The following is an 18,224-nucleotide window of genomic DNA, read 5'->3' as shown; positions in this document are numbered from 1 at the left end:
CCACACTCACCTGTGGCGCCGCGGGGAATTGAACCCGGGCCACAGTGGTGAGAAGCGAGTGAGAAGACCACTACACTAACCCGCCTTAAGAAGTTATGGGGCACAAAAGGTCACAGGTCGATTTGACTGTTGTGTATGGGTCAAAAGTCAAAGTTGCTCAAATTTTCTTTAAAGTAGAGGCAAATTGTTCGCCTAGCTTAGGGGTTTCAGAAAAGAATAGTTTGCACTATCTGCGATGCCTAATTAGCATGTTACACAGCAAAGAGTCAAAAGATATGTAGGATCCATAGGATTCAATGGAATTTGTATGTATTTATCATCTATCTTCTGAACTTGACATCTCAGATAGTACAAACTGTTCTTTTCCTGAATCCCTTGAACTTAAGAAACAGTATGCCTCCATTTTTACGAAAATCGGAGCAACTTTAATTGTTCACCCCTGTATAGCATGTAAATTGACCTTGGACCTGTCGCGTTCATAACTTGGTAACTATACGTGCACATATGTTACATTTTTGTGATCCTTAGACCCAGACGAATAATTTGACATGTTTTTTTTTATTGAATTGGAGCATGTCTTTTTTTAGTCCGAATAATCAGTCCCAGAACAAAATATTAATTTCTGTCATGATCGTGTTCTAGTCTTTTTTGAGGATCACGGGGTTCCAATATAGCTTGGCAGACAAAATGTTTGAATACAGCATACCCGAATTACCCAAAATAATTTTGTTGCCAGTTTTTACGCGAACTTGCCGCTAGATCATGCTTAAATAAGCACATCCAAAATAGAACCAGTATAATATATTATCATTTTAAATCATGCTAGCCTGATTTTGTTCATGAAAAGAGCTACCATCACCATAACGCTGACGAAGTTACGTAATAATCGGATTAACTACCATAGCAATAGGTGAAAACAATTTTTGAATATACCACGCTGCACTGATACGTTCACGCAAAGAGCTTTTAATAGAAATAGAGTCGCAATAGATTATGTAATGCTTTGTTCGTTTGATGCCGATTAGAAGTTGCGACAGGCTATTCATAAAAGTGGTACCATTGTTTCGAACAAAGGGTTCCGCCATTAAATTGGTCACTGATCCGGCATCATATTAAAGCTCTACACAACAGGCGAGTATCATCAATAAGTGACCACAATACAGTCATGTGTAAGGGCAGTCATATATGTGTAAAGTGGTACCATTGTTCCTACGTATCCCAAATGTGTGCTTGTGTGGGTCTGAAGTCTATAAAGGAGGTTTTAGCTGTCGATGCAATCATCTTTACCACCCACCTGACTTTAGGCGCTTCATTTAAATAAATTGAATGCTCTTGCTGATCGATTACACATTAGAATGTATGAAGGCTGCCATGTACACATGTCTATATTACACTAAATGGTAATCGCTATACGTATACATGTAAGTATAAGTATAGGCCTACAAAGGTTGTTTTTAAGAAATTTCCATTTAATTTTATTTTAAGAAGGAGATTGGTATAGATATAGTGGCGTACCCAATGAGGGAAGGGTGTTGGGAAGGGGCATATTCACCCATGTGAGAAGTCTTGGGAGGGGAGGAGGGAGGAAGAGGGGAGGAGGGGATAGGCCTACAGAGAATGAGAGAGGGCTGGAGGAAGGAGAAATGAAAAGATATGATAAAGACAAGGAGATAAATAGAAATATAAGGAAAATGATGGGAATGAGAGAAGGAGGGAGAGAGGGTAGTCTCCCTAAAAAATATTTGAATCTGTGATTAAAATATAACTGTTATTGTACCATTGTTACATTTATACAAAAAGTAGTGGTACAAAGAGAGAGGCCATCGTTTGATTGAGAAATTTATTTTTAAAACTTTTCTGTTCATTTCAGGTTGAGATTATCCATAAAAATGCATATGCATATTTAAATTACAATTTTCATAGCATTTTGTAATATTTTAGGCCCTATTTACATGGAATTTAGCCATTTCCACCATGTTGTATCGGTCATCCCACCTGCGCATGCGCAGATTGTTGTTTCATTTGCACCAGTTATCATCGCACTGAGTACCAGCTCTCACACGTGACCAGTCATTATATTTTAGTCTGTTTCATTTTGGAGATAATTAATGTCATTTGTAATAACTGCTTTTTCATTTTCGCCATTTTTGCAGAATAATTTTGCTTCCATTCAAGCCCTAAAGTTGTTGAAGTTTCCAGACGTCCCATTTCCACCAAAGTTTAATGGCAAGTCTCATATTTTACCAAATGCAAACGGAGGACCTAGTGTTTATTCCTGCCCAAAAACTAGCCATATGCACCTTGTACTTTTGCTGTTTTCGGACATTGTGAACACATGTTTTTTCTGTAATTTAAAAGGCCCGCCTTTTTGCGTGATTTGGCAGTGTCCCTATTAGTATATTGATTTTATGCTAATGCTGTTACGTAATCATGTGTATGATATAATTTGTACATGTGTTGTTTGAAAGACAAAGGTACAGTGTTTATGTAATCATTGAGAAATGCCATGAAAACAATCCACATATGACGTCACGAGTCAACTCTTAAAACATACTGACTGCCCCTCGTATATTTCTGCTTCAAAAAATCTCTATTGTTTTGTTGATTTTTCATCAGCATTCGATACTATTTGGCGCAATGGTCTAATTTACAAACTTTTCCATACTGGTGTTGGTGGAAAGTTCATTAAGATTATTCATAACATGTATTCTTCAGTTTTATTTACTGTCAAATTCGGCCAAAGGTCTTCAAAATGCTATTAATAACCTTCATGACTATTGCTTAAAATGGAAGCTCAGTGTTAATTATAACAATACTAAAGTTATGACTTTTAATAAGCGAGAGCATTTACTTTCTAATCAAAATTTTTATTATGGTGGCTCAACTATTCAACTTTGTAACGAATATACATATTTAGGTATCATATTCACGATCACACCTTCTGGTTCATTCTCAAAAGCCATCAATTTTCTCAAAGAAAAAGTTTGTAAAGCTTTTTTCAAAATAAGGGAGAAGCTCTGGTAAATGTAGTATTAAATTATTTCATACACTTATTAAGCCAATATTGTGCTATGGTTGCGAAATTTGGGCTCCTTTTCTACTCAAAGGTCTCAAAGATGATAATTTCATTGATGTTTGTGATAAATAAATTTCTGAAAATCTTCACATTAAAATTTGTAAGCTCATTTTAGGAGTACATCGTAAGGCTACAAATAATGCTGTAAGAGCCGAACTTGGTAGTTATCCACTATTGATATTTATGCTTTCTTTGTCTTTAAAATATTGGTGGCAGTTAAATAATGACTGTATTCTTGGTTCTACATCTCTTGCTGTACAATCGTTAATTGATAACAGAATGTTACTTACTAATACATTTAGTTGGAGTAATGGCATCAAAAATATTTGTAATTTAATTGGTAATGATGAAATTTGGCACAAGCCTAATATCCTTCATAAAGCATCTATTATTACAGAGGCTAGTTCATGTATGCATTCTGCTTACAATAACAATTGGAATTCACGTGTAACCAATGTTCAATTAAAGTTAAGAACCTATTGTTTATTTAAAACATCTTTTGAATGTGAAAACTATGTTCACTTACTCAGTCGTAGTAAAAGATCTAACTTCTGTAAACTTCGTATAAGTGCCAATAATCATGATGATTGAAACGGGTCGACATTCTACACCTCGTATTCCACCTGAAAATAGGATTTGTACTAAATGTGATCTTAAGGCTGCGATCACATACGAAATACGCTCATTCGATCAGGCTGAGTTCATATAGGAGTATATGTGAACTCAGCCTGATCGAATGAGCGTATTCATAACGATTTAATAATAGCGAGTATAGGCATGATAGGTCAGTTTACCAATTTTCTTCGTCTAATCAAATGATTGTAACTTTACTTCTTGAGGTCACGTTGCATTCAATGGGGTGTCATAATGTGCATCTATTTAAAAAAAAAAGAATTTACCCACATATGGTTTAGTTTTAAAATTAGGACGGTATAGTACGCGGCACTACAATCGAACACCTCATTGAATGTAATGTGACCTCAAGAAGTAAAGTTACAAGCATTTGATTAGACGAAGAAAATTGGTAAACTGACCTATCATGCCTATATTGTTAATCGCTATATGAAATACGCTCATTCGATCAGGCTGAGTTCACATAGTATATACTCCTATATGAACTCAGCCTGATCGAATGAGCGTATTTCGTATAGCGAATACCGTATACCGATATACCGTATACTTCTATGTGATCGCAGCCTAAGGCTGAGTTCACATAGAAGTATACGGTATATGGTATTCGCTATACGAAATACGCTCATTCGATCAGGCTGCGTTCATATAGTAGTATACTATGTGAACTCAGCTTGATCGAATGAGCGTATTCATATAGCGAATAGCAGTATGTCAGTTTACCCATTTTCTTCGTCTTATCAAATGCTTGTAACTTTACTTCTTGAGGTCACATTGCATTCAATGAGGTGTCATAATGTGCAGAATTAGATAGTGCATCTATTAAAAAAATGAATTTGCCCACATATCGTTTAGGTTTTTAAAATTTGGACGGTATACGCTGCACTAAAATCGAACACGCGCGATTCCCACTATACTACACTATACGCAGGTATACGGCCTTTTCGAATAGCTCTTATGTGACCCGGTACTATGAAATTACCTTGCTCGATTTAATCTATACGCGTGCACCTGCAAAATGTGCATCGTATACCCGAATAGTATACTTCTATGCGATCGTAGCCTTATGTGACCCGGTACTATGAAATTGCCTTGCTCGATTGAACTATATACGCGTGCACCTGTAAAACGTGCACCGTATACCCGAATAGTATACTTCTATGTGAACGCAGCCTTAGGCTGCGTTCACATAGAAGTATACGGTATACGGTATTCGCTATACGAAATACGCTCATTCGGTCAGGCTGAGTTCATATAGGAGTATACTATGTGAACTCAGCCTGGTCAAATGAGCGTATTTCGTATAGCTAATAGCGAGTATACATTTGTAGGTCAGTTTACCAATTTTCTTCGTCTAATCAAATGCTTGTAACTTTACTTCTTGAGGTCACATTGCATTCAATGAGGTGTCATAATGTGCAGAATTAGATAGTGCATCTATTACAAAAAAATGAATTTACCCACATATGGTTTAGTTTTAAAATTAGGACGGTATACGCTGCACTAAAATCGACCACGCACGATTTCCACTATACATGCTATACTATACTATACGCAGGTATACGGCCTTTTCGAATAGTGCCTTATGTGACCCGGTACTATGAAATTACATTGCCCGATTTAAGCCATACGCGTGCACCTGCAAAACGTGCACCGTATACCCGAATAGTATACTTCTATCTGATCGTAGCCTTATGTGACCCGGTACTATGGAATTGCATTGCTCGATTTAAGCTATACGCGTGCACCTACAAAACGTGCACCGTATACCCGAATAGTATACTTCTATGTGAACGCAGCCTTATGGGTGCTAAAGATAATGATATTTATGCAGCTGTTCGTTCAGGTATTTCATGTTAATGTTTATACATGTAGTAGTGTTTCTAGTTTTCATACTGTTCTTTGTATTTGTTCAATAAAGACCGCATAGGTCATTGAATCTGAAAATCTGTAAGACCATTGTCAGAGCCCTGACACTGAATAATTTGCATGGCAAAACGACCCGTCTCCTCCGCAGCCAATTTAGTTCCGCTCCATCGAAATCAAGCTAAGCTGGTCACGGAGGAGACTACCCTCCTTTGTGTTTGTTCATTTGTGTATGGAGAGCCCTTTTTGGAGTCCGGAAAGACTTAGGCTACGCTCTCAGCTAGAGTCCGACGCTGCATTGCACTAGAAATACCTTTGCTGTGAAATCGCTATAGAGCCAACCGGGAACACGTATTCGTTTTGAAAGTATAGCATTAAAATTAGTATCACCCTTGTGGCCCCCGTGCAGTGGAAAACCTTAATTCTTTCATTAAAAGGAAATGAAAATAAAAAAAAACACGGATCTACCTGTGCACCAATAAAATTGTCACAGCAATTTGTCTCAAATATGAATGAATTTTAAGAAACATACGGGGTATGATGAACATTGACCTGACGCCATGATAGTAGGATCTATTAGTCTTTTTATATACAATGTATATACCGCACAGTGTCATCGACCCTATATCTTCATGGCAGGAATCGCCATGGTAGGTTAAATCCACAGCCACGATTAGCCATTTGGTTCAAACCTTTAAAGCTCTTTAGAATTAATAATTAGCCGAGGGACATAACTAAGGCTACTCACAATAGCTGGGTAATTGATCTTGGTTGTGCGTGAATAAGCTTGTATACCCCATTGAAGTCAATGGTCATCGACTTTTATACTGCATACAGTGAGTGCAGCTGTACTACACGCTGTAGTCAAATGGTATTACACTATTTACAGGACCAACGCAATATAAAATGGGCAGATTTTGAGTTCAAAGCGCACGGCTAATTTTCAAAGCGCATTCTAGCGACTATCATATCTGTTCAACACGTATTTTCGAGTTGATGAGACCACATCTGGTTTTTTGAGAAAAATTCATTTGCGGGAGAAATTCATCAATTTCTAACCCAGTATTCGAAGATTTTCGTCTGATATCAAAATCGTGCATAGCAATTCACGTGTATCGATCCCGTGTATTCATTTTAGTGTCCCTGCTCCACTAAATAATTATTAGCCAGGCAGTGTCGGTGTGTACCGTATTGTCATAATACCAATATTGGTCATTATATGCAATGAGTAATATTTAGCAACGTAAATGTGCAGTTCATATGCACAAACGAATACTGATCTTTATGATATTCAGGTTTTTGTACATCACATATAACATGTCACATAGGAGGTCATACGTGTTGACCTTCATCTATTGTATTTGTTCATCTGTGTATGGAGAGGATTAGCGCCATTAAACGCCATTAAAACTCCATCACTATTAGGGCGTAGTTCAGTGAACTCACCGGATTGCTATTCCAAGTACTTTGATAATACAGATAATATGTATTAATGGGTCGAGGCGATTGCATTGAAAAACCTAATAAATTATTCATAACATTTACGTAATCAATCGATAGTGCGGACACTTTTCATTTGCAAACCACCAAAATTCCTGATCTTTTAGTGTTGTAAAAGAAACCACGTGAATAGAGTGCCCTCTCAAGAATATCTACTCTCTGCCATTGTATTAAATCTATGATTGCAGACACACACAGGTGATGAGTGTAACCTGCTTGAAGTGCAGCGCGAAATGTTAAAAATTGTTTTCACCTATTGCTATGTAATTAATCCGATTAATTACGGAACTTCGCCAGCGTATAGCCTAGCTGGTAACCTTCCACACTAGAGGTCCTTTGTTGTTCTCCACGTCACTAGTGGTTATCCTAACCATTTTTGGGGCGCCCTCTACGGAGGCGTCCCACAATATAGGCATGTGTTTGTGAGAAAGTTCTAATTTACTCCGCAATTGTTTTGCTAAAATTATGCCCTTGCTCAGAAATAAAACCACAATATGTTTGGATTTTATTTTATTATTGTTTTCTGTTATGCACAGGATAAAATGGTGTGCGTATATTCTTTGTTTAAAAGACAAAATTAATGGATTTGTAAAAACACCAAATAATCCGCGACCTTTGTATGCCTTCAACCTGACCACCGTTTGTCTTAAAACCCGATAGACGATGACATTTGACCATAAGATCAATGACCTTTGTTTGCCAATTACCATAAACAAATCTATATAGCGGTTATTGCCAGAGTTGTAATATGGTGGCACAATTGGGCGGCAAACTGTATGGAAACAACACGGCATATACTTTGACCATACACTAGGATCCACAACATGCTTATCTATCATGGAAACAGTTCTTAAACCTTGATGCTACCCAGTAATGTTTGCTTAATTAGATGTTATCTTAATTAGAGCTCTAGTAGGCCAAATGTTATTATTTGCATGGTATAATTGACTTGGAAAGTTTGTTTGCTGGGGAGTTATAGGCCTATATGTCAGAGTCAGGATGTAGGTATCATTATGCCTCAAATCACGAATTATTGTAAGATTTAGTGCAGAGTAGGTTAGATATGAAAATGGAAAGTTACAACAAATGACTAAACACTGATTCGTGAACTGTGTCATTTTGAAAGACTCTGCCTCTTTATCCTTCATCTCTATTTGTATTAGCAAGTAGATGATGTATATCACTGACGTTATACATTTATAAAACTTATAACCCCCCCATATTTTGCCAGGGGAGCTTACTTATTTGTGTCTTCTATACTATTCATCATATACCCCTGCATAACGAAATTCAACAATATTCAATATCCAAAGCAATATCCTCACTATAATAGGTCCCAAAAACAGAATTTTTCCCACCCCACATAATCGCAAATTGACACGAAAGCTTCATTCCCATTTTTTTCATCCAAAACGGTCCTGTCATACATCTTCCCCAATCAAACACATTTCTCTTGCATTTGATCATTTCCTACTCTTCCCTAGAAAAATCATTATAATACCAAATCTACATACCATGGAATTCACCATATCACGTCCAAGCACTATTCATCATATACCCCTGCATAACGAAATTCAACAATATTCAATATCCAAAGCAATCTCCTCACTACAATAGGTCCCAAAAACAGAAATCCGGCCCCACCCCACATAATCGCAAATTGACACGAAAGCTTCAATCCCATTTATTTCATCCAAAACGGTCCTGTCATACACCTTCCCCAATCAAACACATTTCTCTTGCATTTGATCATCTTCTACTCTTCCCTAGAAAAATCATTATAATACCCAATCTACACACCATGGAATTCACCGTCACGTCCAAGCTCACATTGGGCGCCCCATTCCTTTTTAAAGGAATTTTATTTAGCTATTTGGGCGACATTTCACGGCTAATAGGTTCTCTGTGCTAATACTTTGATAATACAGATAATATGTATTAATGGGTCGAGGCGATTGCATTGAAAAACCTAATAAATTATTCATAACAGTTACGTAATCAATCGATAGTGCGGACACTTTTCATTTGCAAACCACCAAAATTCGTGATCTTTTAGCGTTGGAAAAGAAACCACGTGAATAGAGTGCCCTCTCAAGAATATCTACTCTCTGCTTGGGCTAAAAAGTTTTGGCAACCCTGTCATTAAGCATGTTAAGTCATGTACAGCGCTGGGATCATTTAAATCGGTACTAGCTACTGAAGAAGAGTACACAACTAACTCTTGCTGTTGTTTCACTGTCACGCAGGTATGTAAAATGTTTAAATATTTTATTATAATATTATTTTGTAATTTTATCTTTTAGATGACAAAAATATGGAGCGACCTATAGACGGCGGAACTCAGTCTTCAGTGATAGTCAGTCATTTATCTATTGGTCATGAATGTTAACCGGGATACCGGTATATGAATATCATTTGGGCGCGACATACAGCATACAAATGCTGTTATTAATATTACTGAGTATCAGCGGCGCCGGCAAAATTTCCAAAGGGTAAAAGTCCAAGTCACATGACACAGGCTTCCAGAATGAGATTATACCGGGACACGTTTGCGCGAAGCGCGCAAACATGTGCAATTTTAATGCTAAACTGGGTTACTTGATGACCAATATTATACGATGGTAGGCATACGAGGTGTATTTTTTGTTGATCCGGCGAGCCCGCCGCCCCTTTTAGAAGAGTTTCGGAACCGCTGGACTATAACTTAGACAAGAGTATTGTTTTATTTTAGATTTTAGACACTTCCAAATATCTACGTATATATTCGGCCTACTTTCCAGTATTACATGTAGAATTAGGACCCGAAGGTCCTTTCTAGTCAGAGCTCCACTTTTATCCAGATTATGTAAGAAAATCATCCTTTGGGCTCAAAAAGTGTTATCTAAGCAACATGATATTACACTCAACTATGCCTAGTGATGAGACCTTCAGTATCTTTTGTAATACACTTAAGGGATGGGGTATGAACGTTTGGACAGTATTTATTGTGGGACATTAGAGCACATCAGACATATCAATTGCATTCTGAATACGAAGAATGTCCTTCTGATATCAAATAATTTTGATTTTTGAAATTCGCAATGTAATACACATTTTATGGCAAATTATTAAAAATTGATATTTTTGATATTTAACAGTACTCGAAGTAAACTTTATAAATATGATGATTTATACTTAAAGTGTATGTAGGTGGGATGAAAAACCGACGATCAATTGAAAATGTGACCTTTCGTATTGAAGATATAGATTTTTTTCCAAAACACCCCAAAATTTTAGGTCTTTTGGGGAAAAAAATCCATATTGTCCATATGAAAGGTCAAAATTTTCAATTGATTGTCGGCTTTTCCTCCCAGCTACATACACTTTAGGAATATATCGTTAGATTTATAAAATTTACTTCGAGGACTGTTATCAAAAATGTGAAAAATATCACATTTTAATAATTTGTCATAAAATTTGTATTATATCGTGAATTTCAAAAAAATTATAATTATTTGATATCAGAAAGACATTCTTCGTATTCAGAATGCAATTCGATATGTGTGATGTGCTCTCATGTCCCACAAAAAATACTGTCGAAACGCTAATGCCTAATAAGATTTGCAAATAAAAGACTAAGTAGTTTTATTTGAGATGGGTAAACGTGGCATATTTATTCTTTTCTTAAAGTGTCATGCATACATGCATGTTATATGAGAGATTTGCATTAATTTAGCTTGGAACTTCTCAACGATATACGTCATGCGTCAGAAAAAAACCCTTCCCCAATGCATGAGAAAAAAAACTGTACCACTATCACAAAAACAACTTTCCCCACCAAACAACATTAAAAAATAATAAGAAAAAAAAAAGAAAGATTATATACATATAGCTTGTTTAATGGGGGGATTGGGTATAGAATTCAGGAAATATAGGCGGTAATCGGGTATAAACTTCAGGAAAAAAAGGGGGGCACACTAGTATAAAATTGTGAAAAAAGAGGTCATCGGGTAGAAAACTTTTAAAAATATTGAGCAAAATAATTCTGTTTTGTTCAAATCTGTCAAATTACTGTGTTACCACAGATTAGTGTTAACAGATGGGTTATAGTTGATATAATTGAAGACCGAATTAAAAAGACTACTTTGCGTATGACGTTATGTCAATCACACCAAATATTCTGTACTGCGTAGGTCAGCAACCAATCACGTCGCGCCTTTGCCCTGACGTCAGACGCAAAATAGTCTTTTTAGTTCGGTCTTCAATTATAGAGTTGATAACCTGTGTGACAACAGCAACGCTTCGTAAAGCAACCTGTAAAGTGTGCTGAGGCTTGTGGATCAACGTCTAGGCGTTGTGCCTGTGCGTAGCGCACTATAAATCACTGCGCTTTTTTCCCGTTGTTTGTATCTTTCAGTTAAAAGCATGTTCAAATGCTTATCTGAATAATAATATCAAGATATTAAAGTTTTTTTTGATTTGTTCGGGTTTTGACGATGTATAACCCAAGAAAGCCTCTTTAGAAGCTTATTTCCATCGAGGTCCATTTGAACACCGGGACGGGTTGGGAACAGTCAGTGGTTAACACCCTACTCTTTTCGAAACTGGCTGCGAGTATGGCTCACACGTTTTGGGTTTCCAAATATAATATATCTATATATAAATTGTAATCAGTCATGAAACTAAATTAGGCTAAGTCTAATTAATTTCAAATGATATCATTAAACACGACAAGAGTAATCGATTAACTAACTGTTCAAAACATAATATACTGCGCCAAAAAAAGTATCCTTACACTTGGAAAAATAATCACAATTTCAAAGCTGAACCATATTGGGGTAAATTTGTTTTTGTAATGGATGCACTCAAATCCTGCACATTAGGCTGCGTTCACATAGAAGTATACTATTCGGGTATACGGTGCACGTTTTGCAGGTGCACGCGTATAGCTCAAATCGAGCAAGGCAATTTCATAGTACCGGGTCACATAAGGCTACGATCGCATAGAAGTATACTATTCGGGTATACGATGCACGCTTTGCAGGTGCACGCGTATAGCTTAATCTAACAAGGTAATTTCATAGTACCGGGTCACATAAGAGCTATTCGAAAAGGCCGTATACCTGCGTATAGTATAGTATAGTGGGAATCGTGTGTGTTCGATTTTAGTGCAGCGTATACCGTCCTAATTTTAAAAACCTAAACCATATGTGGGTAAATTCATTTTTTAATAGATGCACTATCTAATTCTGCACATTATGACACCTCATTGAATGCAATGTGACCTCAAGAAGTAAAGTTACAAGCATTTGATAAGACGAAGAAAATGGGTAAACTGACATACTCGCTATTCGCTATACGAAATACGCTCATTCGATCAGGCTGAGTTCACATAGTATACTCCTATATGAACTCAGCCTGATCGAATGAGCGTATTTCGTATAGCGAATACCCGTATACCGTGTACTTCTATGTGAACTCAGCCTTATGGCACATTATTGTAACGTTACAAGCAATTGAATAGACAAAGGTCCAGTTTTAAAGGAGATAAACTGGCATAAGGGCAAAAAGAATCTAACAAACGTAACAAAGAGACAATACAGTTTCTTCAATGAAGCTTTATTTAAAGCAGTATTCAGGCTGAACGCTGGTCACAGATTCTTTTGTTATGCATAGTCGCGCAAAAAGTCGATCGATACATGTTGAAATCAGCATAATTCAGAAATACACCTTTTTGCTTTGAAATTAATTTTCTCGGTCAAATATAAAGCAATATTTTTTTTCCGTCAGTTAAAAAAATAGTGATTGGATGTACATTTTTTTTTAAAATCCTGGTGTTAAAATTAGGCATGAAATTTTGTCTTTTATACTGTAAGATTTTTGATTTTTATAGATCTTAATTTCGCCCGCGAGCTTTTTGCGGAATTCATGTTTTAGCGTTTCAAACTAATATAATTCGCTAAAGAAAGCTATTTCCCACATCGTGTGGGTCTATATATTATAGTTTTGTCAGAATATCCGTTTTGATTTCACCTTTTTCCACTTGCAACTCGCAAAATGTCCAACCAGTGCTTCATTTCTAATATAACCAGCAGAAATAATCGATATTTCTATTGTGGCTTGCAAAATCATCCATCCATGGGTACATTCGCGAGTCGATTTTGACAAAATTGGTAGTCGGAATTGAAAAATGGTGCAATCAAACCCGAAATTCTGACAAAACTATGACATATAGCCCATTATGATGTGCTTTAGAAAGTTGGGAAATATCTTTCGTCAGCGAATTATGTTACTTTTGTGACGGGATTCGAAATATTAAATATTATTATTTAGTATCCTTTTAATTTTATTATCCAAATCACGAAGTGCGCCTTTTTAAAGGCGAATTTTCGTTTTGCATTACGTCATTATCAATCAATCAATTAACTGGTAATACGCCTCGCTGATTGGCTGCTTACCATGCGGTCTCGCTGGAGTGGAAATTTCCCCACTCCGGTGATGATCGTTCTAGATTCTGGTGTGGCGTATTTTAGCATGTAATTTGGCCCGGGTTTACAAATCAGACTTTTGCCGTGGTGTAGCGTGTTATTGGTGGTACGGCAACTTGTGTTTACTGTTACCTGCTGCCCGGTTACTGTGACGTGTGAAACAGCCTGCTGGCCAGATTGAAAGCTAGTGTTGATTAATATGTGAGATGTTACTACTTTGTGGAGATAAAGTATATTTTGAGAAACCGTAGTATGTTACATAGATGAGACAAGTGCCATGAATAAATCAATAATACATTGTTGAAGTAAAACGAGATATCACTGCAGTTTTCTTTGAGGTCCATCACAGACTCCTCCAGTGCATAGCCGGATTCTAGCTCCGGCAAGCCCACCTATAAAACCACTTGCTAAGTACCTAGCCGCTCGGTCCCGTCACAAGTGGTGGCAGCGGTGGGATTTGTTTGAGATTAGGAGGAGTTGTGAGTTAGATGGACCCAGAAACTGAGGTGATGTAAACGGAGAGTAACAAGTTGAGCAAGTAGTAAACCCGAAGTCTTGGAGGACCGTGGATTCAAAGAGAGGTGGAAGAGCAAGTTGAAATAAAAATAGAGGAACAGTGAGAGTATTGAGCAATGTCGGGAAGTGAAGTAGGAAAAGATGGAGGTAGCCCTGGATGGAAGGAGAAGTGGGAAGGGCCTCGGCCCGGTGATAGTAATGCATCAGAGTTAAAGTCAACAGAGGGCAAGGTTGAACCAGAGCAATTGGAGGAGGCAGGCAGTAATGAAAGTGATATTGAGAGTGAGTCCGGAAGTAGTTTAGGCGCTGTTAGTGACTCAGATATGTGGGATGAACCTGATGATAGAGGGCGAAAGGCTGCACGTTCTAAGAATATAACTCGGAAACGAAGGGATAGTACTTCTGAGGAAGGGAAACAGACTCAGAAGAAAGAAGTAGAACGGTTGCAAAAGAGAGGTAGAAGAAAGGCTCGGAATGTGTCGGAGGAAGAGGCACCTGGTAGTGATGTTGAGGGTGATGGTGCTAAACAGGAGCGCAGAGGGAGACGGTACAACCTTAGATCTAGGGGATCTGAGAAGATGGCTTCAAGGTTGGAGGCAAGTGAGGATGTTGACTCTCGAGAGCAAGATGCCCTGATGAGAGCAGCGAGGAACAGGCTTGATGTGAGTAGTAGAGATGCGGACCAAGAGTTCATGGAGGAGCATCAACGCTACCAGTCGAAAATGGCAGAGTTTGATAGGGCGAAGCGTGAGCACGAGGAAGAACTTGCGGATATAGAATGGGAATTGAAGGTGAAAGAAAGGACTATTGAGGAGGCAAAAAGGGCTATGAGGGAGGCTGAGTGGAATGAGCAAAACCTGGAGATGGCACGCAGGGAAAGGGAAAGAGAACAATTAGAGAAAAATGCACGAGCGGAACGGGTGGTGCAAGAATTAAAGGCTGAAGCCCGAAAGAAGGAACAGGAAGCACAGAAGTTGGAACAGGGAATGCAACAGAGAGTACAGGAATGTCAGATGAGAGATCGAGAGGTGCGGTTGATGGAACAAGAAGTGCAAGGAGAGAAAACCGAGCACAGGAGAGTCTTAGAGAGCATGAGAGGGTGGAACGAGATATGGCAAGAAGACGCGAAGAGACTGCACAAGCACAACGTGAAGAGCGGCAGCGAAAAGACCCGCAAGAATGGGGAAAGAACACCAAAAGTCAGGCATTCCAATTGGAAATGTCGCAGAAGGCGAGCGAAGTTGAAAGTGCTATGCGTGAAGCCGAATTGCGAGGGGTAGAGTTGCGAGCACTGCAAGACACGGAGCGTGAGCAAAAGTACGGGCCTGTGAATATGGCATGGCCATCCAGAGAAGGAGTGGAAGTAGGTTGTCAGACCGATGATTCCAATTCAGGAGAAGAAGTGAGACGGCAGTCTAAGAAGCAAGGTCGGCAGAATAGAAGAAAAGGACTGCGCCAAGGGCACAAGGGTACTGACACTGCAGAGCAAAGCCAGCCGCCCCCTTAAGGCGTGATAAGAGGCTGAAGGGGAAAAGCCAATTTGAGGCCAAATTTGGATCCCTATCGGGAAAGGCAAAAGCAAGGGGCACTCTGCGTGGCCAGGAGACTAAGTCAGGTCAAGTTGGGGATAAAAAGTCCAAAAAGGAGAAGAATAAGGTACGGATGTGTTCGAAGAAGTCACAATTGGCTAGCGAGACTGAAACTAGCAGTGAAAGTGAATCGGAGTCTGACTTTAGGCCTAAATCGTCTCCCAAGAGAGCATCGGTGTCAAAGAAGAAGAAGGCGATAGAAGTAGAGAGTGAAACTGAGAGTAGCGATAGCAGTGGGAGTGACTCTGACACATTGTCAGAAAGTGAAGGCAAGCGTAATAAAGTCAGCAAAAAGGCTAAGAAGAGCACGTCAGCGGTAAAGCTTCTGAGAGAATCCAAGGGGTCTTAGGCTACGCTCTCAGCTAGAGTCCGACGCTGCATTGCACTAGAAATACCTTTGCTGTGAAATCGCTATAGAGCCAACCGGGAACACGTATTCGTTTTGAAAGTATAGCATTAAAATTAGTATCACCCTTGTGGCCCCGTGCAGTGGAAAACCTTAATTCTTTCATTAAAAGGAAATGAAAATAAAAAAAAAAACACGGATCTACCTGTGCACCAATAAAATTGTCACAGCAATTTGTCTCAAATATGAATGAATTTTAAGAAACATACGGGGTATGATGAACATTGACCTGACGCCATGATAGTAGGATCTATTAGTCTTTTTATATACAATGTATATACCGCACAGTGTCATCGACCCTATATCTTCATGGCAGGAATCGCCATGGTAGGTTAAATCCACAGCCACGATTAGCCATTTGGTTCAAACCTTTAAAGCTCTTTAGAATTAATAATTAGCCGAGGGACATAACTAAGGCTACTCACAATAGCTGGGTAATTGATCTTGGTTGTGCGTGAATAAGCTTGTATACCCCATTGAAGTCAATGGTCATCGACTTTTATACTGCATACAGTGAGTGCAGCTGTACTACACGCTGTAGTCAAATGGTATTACACTATTTACAGGACCAACGCAATATAAAATGGGCAGATTTTGAGTTCAAAGCGCACGGCTAATTTTCAAAGCGCATTCTAGCGACTATCATATCTGTTCAACACGTATTTTCGAGTTGATGAGACCACATCTGGTTTTTTGAGAAAAATTCATTTGCGGGAGAAATTCATCAATTTCTAACCCAGTATTCGAAGATTTTCGTCTGATATCAAAATCGTGCATAGCAATTCACGTGTATCGATCCCGTGTATTCATTTTAGTGTCCCTGCTCCACTAAATAATTATTAGCCAGGCAGTGTCGGTGTGTACCGTATTGTCATAATACCAATATTGGTCATTATATGCAATGAGTAATATTTAGCAACGTAAATGTGCAGTTCATATGCACAAACGAATACTGATCTTTATGATATTCAGGTTTTGTACATCACATATAACATGTCACATAGGAGGTCATACGTGTTGACCTTCATCTATTGTATTTGTTCATCTGTGTATGGAGAGGATTAGCGCCATTAAACGCCATTAAAACTCCATCACTATTAGGGCGTAGTTCAGTGAACTCACCGGATTGCTATTCCAAGTACTTTGATAATACAGATAATATGTATTAATGGGTCGAGGCGATTGCATTGAAAAACCTAATAAATTATTCATAACATTTACGTAATCAATCGATAGTGCGGACACTTTTCATTTGCAAACCACCAAAATTCCTGATCTTTTAGTGTTGTAAAAGAAACCACGTGAATAGAGTGCCCTCTCAAGAATATCTACTCTCTGCCATTGTATTAAATCTATGATTGCAGACACACACAGGTGATGAGTGTAACCTGCTTGAAGTGCAGCGCGAAATGTTAAAAATTGTTTTCACCTATTGCTATGTAATTAATCCGATTAATTACGGAACTTCGCCAGCGTATAGCCTAGCTGGTAACCTTCCACACTAGAGGTCCTTTGTTGTTCTCCACGTCACTAGTGGTTATCCTAACCATTTTTGGGGCGCCCTCTACGGAGGCGTCCCACAATATAGGCATGTGTTTGTGAGAAAGTTCTAATTTACTCCGCAATTGTTTTGCTAAAATTATGCCCTTGCTCAGAAATAAAACCACAATATGTTTGGATTTTATTTTATTATTGTTTTCTGTTATGCACAGGATAAAATGGTGTGCGTATATTCTTTGTTTAAAAGACAAAATTAATGGATTTGTAAAAACACCAAATAATCCGCGACCTTTGTATGCCTTCAACCTGACCACCGTTTGTCTTAAAACCCGATAGACGATGACATTTGACCATAAGATCAATGACCTTTGTTTGCCAATTACCATAAACAAATCTATATAGCGGTTATTGCCAGAGTTGTAATATGGTGGCACAATTGGGCGGCAAACTGTATGGAAACAACACGGCATATACTTTGACCATACACTAGGATCCACAACATGCTTATCTATCATGGAAACAGTTCTTAAACCTTGATGCTACCCAGTAATGTTTGCTTAATTAGATGTTATCTTAATTAGAGCTCTAGTAGGCCAAATGTTATTATTTGCATGGTATAATTGACTTGGAAAGTTTGTTTGCTGGGGAGTTATAGGCCTATATGTCAGAGTCAG

Source organism: Amphiura filiformis, chromosome 14 (genome assembly GCF_039555335.1).
Source record: "Amphiura filiformis chromosome 14, Afil_fr2py, whole genome shotgun sequence".
NCBI lineage: Eukaryota > Metazoa > Echinodermata > Ophiuroidea > Amphilepidida > Amphiuridae > Amphiura > Amphiura filiformis.
Note: the sequence above shows the minus strand (reverse complement) of the source record.